Source organism: Odontesthes bonariensis, chromosome 7, assembly GCF_027942865.1.
Source record: "Odontesthes bonariensis isolate fOdoBon6 chromosome 7, fOdoBon6.hap1, whole genome shotgun sequence".
NCBI classification, from domain to species: Eukaryota; Metazoa; Chordata; class Actinopteri; order Atheriniformes; family Atherinopsidae; genus Odontesthes; species Odontesthes bonariensis.
The window spans coordinates 25,057,432-25,066,088 of NC_134512.1; the positions used below are offsets into that span (position 1 = coordinate 25,057,432).

At 41.8% G+C, this 8,657-nt stretch overlaps 1 non-coding gene across 1 annotated transcript; it reads left to right on the forward strand.

Moving 5' to 3' along the window:
* Window positions 1-906: 906 nt before the first annotated feature.
* On the forward strand, window positions 907-1,047 carry LOC142384931 (U4 spliceosomal RNA). The gene has a single exon (XR_012770121.1). It is a non-coding gene; the product is annotated as a U4 spliceosomal RNA (small nuclear RNA).
* The last annotated feature ends 7,610 nt before the right edge of the window (window positions 1,048-8,657 follow it).

Here is an 8,657-nt window from a genome sequence, read left to right on the forward strand (position 1 = left end):
GTTGTGAGAGAGTTGCATGAAATGGCAAGTGAATATATCAGAACTACAGAAAATTAAATAACTTCGTCTGTTTCCTTCCTCATTTCCAGACTTTCTCTTCTATTTATTTCAAGTCGATGTGTACATACAATTGTCTGTACACCAAATTTAAGTTGAAAACTAGACAAAAAAAAAAAAAAAAAACATCGCTTGATCGCAGTGTTTTAATAAACGCTGGACTTTGCTTTACAAAAAGGTTTGGTGACGTTTCAGAAAATCATGCATTGTGTTCGGGTGGTCAAAGCGTTGCATGCAGTTTACCACGTGTGCGTAACGACTTAAATATTTCGTCATTTATTCTTACAAGGTGCATTTAGTTTAAGTTGTATGAAGTCAAGGTTTTCCCCGCTAGTTCATATCATGAAATGACTCGGTCAGAGCGTGCTGGTCATGGTTCTTTACTTTTCGGAGGCTTCAACAAAGATGCACAGGAAGTGAGGTCATTTCCGTTTATAGCGTCTTCGTAAATTCGAATTCATTATTTATTTATCTATCAATCTATCGTTAGTTATGCGTACATTTAGTGTCGGACTGATTGCCCCTGACTTTATTCTTATGAACTACAGGTTGATGAACATTTCAACCACAAAGTTAAGCGATGGTACACTATAGCGGTCTGTATGATCACGTGATTACAAAGACGTCATGTTGTACGGTATCCATCTATCTATTACTATCTGTATGATCGTAGAAATTAATTTATGAATTCGTTTTTTGGGATATAATGGTATAGTTTGAATATAGTTATAAACAGTAACACTAACTATATAGTCTATTCTAACTTGTTGAAATCACACCTACAGTGGCACCATGACAGAGAGATGTAGGACGTGTATATAGTTGAATGACGTGTCACGTGATTTCTTTAGCTTTGCGCAGTGGCAGTATCGTAGCCTATGAAGTTTATCCGAGGCGCGATTATTGCTAGTTGAAAACTTTACCCAATACCCCGCCCTGACGACTTGAAATATAGTCGGCAAAGGCAATTTTTGACGGTCTTTGCTAAGACTGATCTTTTGTGTCCTAAAATAAATAACAGAAACATAAAAAATAAATCTTATCTTTACCTTATGAGAGACTTTTGAGAGATGAGCATTGGAAAATAATATTATAAGATAAAAAGGCAGAAGCCAAGCTTATTTTTTCTAATGAGATGTATCTTATTAGCAAAACTTGCCTCTCACTAATTATGTTCCCTGATGTGTGCACCAGGGTTAAACTGTGTCTGACTGCTTCAACAGATAGTTGTAATTTTCAATTCTAGATAATCACCATGGAGATTAGTTGAATGTTTAATGACCTCAAGCACCCTCATATTTTAGAAGTTTAACCACGTGGTTATGTTGAATTGGACTAGTATGAAGTTAATGTATATGGCAATGGCAAGAATAATTTAGTATAAAGTGATTAAATTCTAAGACTGCAAAGTAAATACAACCCCAGAGGTTTGCTATCATGAAGTAATTCTATTGAAAATTGACAAAACTTCAATTTGTGATCGAATTTCTTCCTTTCCATCAGTTTTTATTTTTTATTTTTATGTACCAGTAGAATGTTTTGACATCCTGTTAAAGGGAAGGTTTGATGCTTTGAAGTCACATTAGCAGAAGAGAAGGGTTGTCTTCTTATAAAGTATTCTCATGATGATGTAATGTAGTTGCCCGAAAAACAGGGGGCGCCATTTACTCATTTTGAATGGGATGAGTGTTTAGTGCAAGACTAACTTGAATGTAAAATAGGACATTGATGAGACCACAAAGAGATAACCAACTAATGGTTTGCTATCATGCAGTTAATCATATTGGGAGTTAAACTTAAATCTGCAATCAAGTCCAATTATTCAATATTCTCAGTTACTTGAAATACCAGCATAATGTTCTACCTTGTATGCATGCTTCTTGCTTTTTTTTGGACTGTATATTTAGTCTCACACAGTAAACCACACCCAGTCTGGTCCTAAACAAAGAAATAATTAATCCCACCTACCAAGCCAGAGTCATAAACTCTGTAGACCTAAATGCACAAGGCATGGCAATTATGAACAGCTGGACTGGCAGACAATATGAAATTTTTTTTTTCAACACACAAAAACACTGAAATTACAACCAGTTGAAATCTGTGTATCAGTAAATGTTCGTTGACTTTTCTTGAACAAACAATTTCAGTAATATTAGTGTACCAAAACTCATCAACAGTAAGAAAAATCCCTGACTTTCGTGTTCTGGAGATATCCCAGCTAATCCAACAATGTTAACGCAACTGAATGTATAAATGAATGTTATGAGTAAATATGAGAAGTCAGCTGACAAACTTTTGGAAAGTTGGGCATCCAGCCCAGATAATTGTGGTTGAAATCCTCAGAGATTTCCATGAATGTATTGAGTGTTGCTTTTTCTATCCTGGCAACGGCTCGCCTTGTGTTGTCACACACAGCGTCCGGAGGTAACGCAGATGAACAGAGACCACACAGCCAACACTTAAACATCTGGGGCCTCATGTACAAAGACTTGCGTGGATTTCCTACTGAAACATGGCGTACGCTCAAACCCAAATGACCTCAAACGTCGGATGTACGAATCTGTGCGCACGCATCAATCCAAGCACATTTCGTTTGTACAGCCCAATCAACGTGGAACTGAGCGCACATGTCGGAGCACCCGACTCCTCCCTGTCCACGCCCCTAGTTAAATACGCAAATCATATTTAAATGAGCCCTGCACCTGCGTTTCCTCTCGCTGCACGATCAGAAAATAAAGAAAAAAGAATGAATAAGACTGGAAAAAATGAGAACTTTACAGAAAGCGAGATATCGGTGCTACTTTATGAATGTTCTTTGGCACCTGTCCTCCGGCATAAGCAGCAAACGCAAGAGGAGTGGGTGGGAGAGCCTGTGCGAGGCTGTTAATGCTGTGGGGTCAGAGAAGCGCACACAAGCAGAGGTGAAGAAGAAGTGGTCCGACATTAAGGTGGATGTGAAGCGGAGAGTGGCTGCCCACCGCCGCAGTGTGGCCAAAACAGGCGGGTGGGGGGGGGTGACAGACTGTTTGAACAGAGAGTCGGCGCAACTATGGGTGGCACTGCTCTTTGCCTACAGAGACGATCAGGGGCTTGTTAGAAAGATCTTAAGCTGAAGTTTAACCAGCAAACAACAGCAAGAAACAAACTTTAACCACCGACTGATTCTGGGAAGACGGGATAGAAATTGGGGGCGCACATGCTCAATGCACCTCATAGGGAATAATATTAGGACAATTACACGAATAAAGTTACTCACAAAGAAGCCACCCAACGCGCACAGTGCCAGCTTGTAGTCTGTTCCCAACATGCTGTTACTCAGAATATATGAATCGTGCGTAACCAGGCAACCTTGCCACAACGTTGGTTAATTGCATTTACGCATCACATATGATCTGTACATCAATCAAATGAAAATGTTTCCTGTTAACATACAAATTCATCATGTGATGGCGCTTTTATAGCAATGTGTGCGCGGTCGATAGCTCCGATTACAAAATCGGCTCTCGCTTCAAATTGAGCTTTAATGTTGGCCTGTTCAACTGCATTGTGGGAATTTGATATACGTGGCTGAGATGCGGATAATTCTGTCCCACGGGGCTGGTATGGCTCGGCTCAGGGTTGACTAGCACAGTCCCAATCGGTTGTCCAGCTCCCCCTGGAATGCCCCGGTTGGAACCCCAGTGTGCACATCACCTGTGGGCACAGGCAGCGCATGCCTCCTCGCTGTGTTGCGCTCCAACGCCGGCCGCAGCTCTGCGCACAGTTCAGGAGGATTTCCCTCAAAATTCAGTCGCCATCATGTGCCAGCAAATCCTCTGTCTAGTGAACACACGCGCTCTTCAAATTGCACCATTTGCAAAGTCTTCTAATACTGCCAAAGCAGCCATTGTTTTCAATGGTATGTATTGCACCACTTTGCGCTGCTTTTATATCCACTCGTGTAATTGCAGACACATGGGTGCGTTCATTGTTTATCAGTGTTAATTGTTCATGTATCTCAGATGTGCACATCACTCAGTCTGAGGACTAATTGTTTTCACATTTATTTATTATAAGTTTCCCAACATCACCTTAGGTGTCGCCAAAGAATCAACAGCTGCAGAAACGTGCGTACGCCAGCCCTGAAGCTGCCGTGAGGCACCGCACATTTCTACGGTCTTTTCGTTCTTGATACATCTGATCGTTGACGTGAAAAGATGCCTACGCCACTATTTTGTGCGTACGCACCCTTTGTACACGAGGCCCCAGGAGTGCAGAGATGTCACCTCTGTTTCAAATACGTGAAAAACGGTGAATGAAAAGATGTTGAGTTTTGTCTTTCTTTCATACATAGTAATTGCTAGTCCTTTCAGACATATAGCAGACTTGGTAAATATGTTCACATTTTGATTAACTAAAGATAAAGTTGTAATCTGGCCCTGAACCCTGCAATCATCGGTCGCGTTGAGCCGGCCACAGTCACAGTAGTCTCGACTTAAAACGTGCACGGCGCAGCAATAGCTAACAGCTAACCTGGCAGACAATAGGCTTTCTTAACGTGCAAAGATCCTACAGTAACAGTACCGGTTTGAACTCTGCGCTACTGAGTGGATAACAATGACTCCAGTGATATCTTTGTTGCATCACTTTTTTCCTTCACCGTTATTTTCCAGTGTTAAAACCCTGATGGATGAGCTTATAGATTTTGGAGACTTTGTATGGATTGCTTTCCATTCTTTTGGAGCCTCAGTGCTGTTTATCTGAGATACGATTATGGGTAGATTGAAAAGTTAAACTAATACTCTGCCTTGATGAATTAAAGTATTGTCTTCAACGGCAGATTCGATGGCCCTGAAGAAAACTAACAAAAATGTCGGCATGCCCTTAACCCACTGAGGCCGGGAAAGCATTGCCGCATTTCTACCTTTAAAGCCGGGGGCGTTATTCTACCTTTAAGGCTGGGAAAGCGTACACGTCTTTTTTCCTGTATAAGGTTGTTTTGCACCAATTATTGACCTCTGCGCCAATTAAATGCATTACAATAGACACGTGAGAGTGTCGTCATGTTCCTCGTGTCATTGTTTTGAAGTTAAGTTATATCGAACAAGCGTGGAGGACTTTCAGTGGGAAGACATTTCAGACGGTAGCGATTGTGAGGAGTTTCTTGGCTTTGATGATGCTGATGAACGTGCTGACCCAATTGATGGAGATTTATGGCTAGCACATATGTTTTAAGATGACGATAACGGCGAGGATGATTTTGAAGGGTTTGAATGTGAGTGGAAGACTGACAATTACCACCGTAATCGACGGAGAGATTTCAACCGCACACCAGAGGTGAAAGTCGGTTTACCTGCAGATGCCACACCGTTGCAGGCATTTAATCATGTTTTTACTGAGGAGCTTTGGGCGCATCTCGTTTCCGAGACGAATAGATAGAGTGACCAGGTACTTCAGACTCCAGCTCGAGCAAAGATGGCAAGGTGGTCACACGTAACTGTGCCGGAGATGAAAACGTTTATTGGAATGTGTATGGGCATGGGACTCCTTGTGCTGCCAGTACGAAGAGATTACTGGCGATAAAATAAATAGATAAATAAATAATTTAAATATAAAATTAGATTTTATTTTATTTTATTACTGTTTTCTAATTGAAAATAGCGCTGTTCCTGCACTTTACTTTTTATTTTATTTTATTACTGTTTTTTTTATTGAAAATAGTGCTGTTCCTGCACTTTACTTTTTACATTTTCGTGAAGGTGTATGTAAATAAACTCAATTTACAAAGAAAGCCACAGGTGTAAGCTCTCAAATACTTTTTGAATTTTGTTTCTATCTGCTACAGAGGCTGAGAAATCAATCATTTAGTAGGCGTTGACACAATTGCTGAATTTCCAGAAAAACTTCAGGTTTTACAGGCATTCTTTTCCAGGCGTTTTAGGCCCATGGTGTCCTTTATTTGTTAGGACTGTGATGGGAAATTAATACAAGCTTTGTTTTAGCTTAATGCATGGGAACGTTTTTTATGTTTCTTGTGCAAGAAATAAGTACACGAAAGACCAGATCACAAGTAAAATCAAGCAGCACGAATCTTCTAAGCAGAACGGTCAGCCAAAACTGCCACATTCATAATGTAAAGACCCGACATTAATAAAGTAATAAGTCCTGCTAACTCTCAGTCACTGAACACCAGGACTGGGTGACTGGGCAGAGTAATGCGGAGCTGCGTCTACCCATGGGGAGACTCAAGAAACAGCTGGGTTTGCCTCTAAGCATACGTATTACCAAGACTGCTTCTGCCGTTCCTCTGGGAGACGACGCAAGTATGAGCGAGCATGTTGGTACGTTTATTTTCCATTGTTGTCCCTCTGTCGCTCTTTTGTTCACAGTTCATGCAACTGGGGAAAAAGCCTCGAGCAGTGCCACCAGCAGCTGGCCACATAATGGTCCGTATTTCCAGGCAGGGTCTGCAGTTTCCCAGAAAAAAACCCCTCTCTGTGGCACACAGCTCAGGAGGCTTTTCCCAGCAAGGCCTATGCACACCACGTCAGACTTCTCTCAAGTGGCTGTGCCCGGGAGCAGCTCCGAGGTTGCCGGCTGTCCGCCTGACTGTCTCTTTTCTTTGGGCCGAAAGCTGACGAGATCCATGTGAACAAGCGCGATTGTGGCGCTCAGTGAGGGAGAGTTAGCAGCTCTGATCATTATTTTACTGATCTTTGTTCTCTACAGTATGAGCTTTGCAGAGTTTTACAGAGTCTGAGGAAACTTTGAGGAAGTGCTGAGAGGAAGAGATGTGGGTGGAGCGCATTAGCATATTCATAGATCTCAGTTCATTGGATTAGGAAGAAGTTGTAAAAAATCCTATCATTTGCAGTGTTTAGGCCAGAGGTTTTTTTTGTTTTGTATTTTTTTCCCCTCATGGCAAATACTGAAACTGATTACATTTTCAGGTAAACAGATGAGTTGTTAAGGGATCAGGAACTGCTGGAGCGGGACACTAACTGCATCTCAGCTCGATTTAGGACAGCTTTAATAATCAACCTTTTTACTCTTATTGGGCCTCATGCAAGAACCGTTCGTACGCACAGATTTGTTCTTAAATCGTCCGTACGAGTGATTTAAGAGAATTTGCGCATTCACCAATCTTTTCGTATTTTACGTTTTCTTTCAGGTACGAACAGAATTTACGAGTGATCCAGACCTGTCGTAGGAGTTTCGTAAAGTAGTCCGCTGTTATTCCAATCAAGTTTGCTTGACTAATGGATTGTATATTTAATTACTTTGAAGCAAACATAAATAAATATACATTTTACCCCATAATGATGCTAACATTATTCTGTTTGACTTAAATTATGCACTAATTGAAGGTTAATTTGAATCTGTATATAAAAAGGTCAATGGGAAGTGTAACCAGCGGCTGACTTGCTACTTTTGGATGCCTTAGCGCGTCAGGCTCTTGAAGAGAGCGTGTGTTCCGAGACCGTGTAGATGTCCTGCGGACACAGACGAATGGCTGACATCGCGATTAAGATTCCCAAGGACTGTGCTGCTGCAAATATGCAGCTTGCTAGAGCCACAACTCCAGAGAGAAACACGCTGATCAAACCCAATTCCACCACACGTCCAGGTCCTCACCACCCTTGGATTTTTGGCCACTGGAACCTTTCAGAGCGAGATTGGAGACAGATCGGGGGTGTCCCAGTCCTCTGTGAGTCGTGCGCTCCCCTTGGTCATCAAATCTCGCATCAGTTTATCACCCATGGTACATCAAATTCCCATACACCGCTGTCCAACAAGTACAAATTAAGAGGGACTTTCATCCCGTGGCTGGACTGCCAATCATAATTGGAGCACGAGACACATATAAGCATCAAAGCACCTCTGCTGTCGTGGAGCGCACTGAGCTGAAGGCCAGGTGGGTGTGTCTCGATACAGCGGGGGGCAAACTGCTCTATAGCCCAGAGAAGGCGTGCCAGATTTGCACAATATTGCCATGAACGAGGGTCTCCTACTACCTGAACCAGCCCAGGCAGACCAGAAGGTGTGGTGCCAGAAGCCCCCCCCCATTAACCGCCCCATCAAAGTGCCATCATGATCGTACGAAAAAAGTAAGAGAAATTTAGAATAAAAATACGAAAATGTTCTTGCATGAGGCCCAATGTTTCTTATTCTTATTATTATTTGTTATTTGTTTTTCTTACTCTTATTTTTGGATTTATTAACTCAGAAACTGAGTTTCCTCTCTCTTGGACCTTATCACATTATAAAGTTCCTCAAAGTCTGTTCATTTTTCGAATCACCCCTGAGTAATATTGACAGAAATGGTCCTCATTGTGATGCATGGTTATTTCCACAACAGCTGGGGGCACTCTATGCTAATGGTGAAGTGGGAGAGACGAATAGATAGAGGTTGGTAGTCCCTTGTCATTGAGACTTCCTTTCTAAAGGGAAAATAATGTCTGCGTTTTCATATTTCAGCACCCTATGGAGATGCATGAATCACATGGTTGGAGGGTTTATAAACAAGGCAGGGATCTCATTGAAATGACAAAACTCAAAGCTTCTTGTCACACTCTCACACTCCCGATGGCCTATAAACACACTTCACTTGGGGCTGAAAT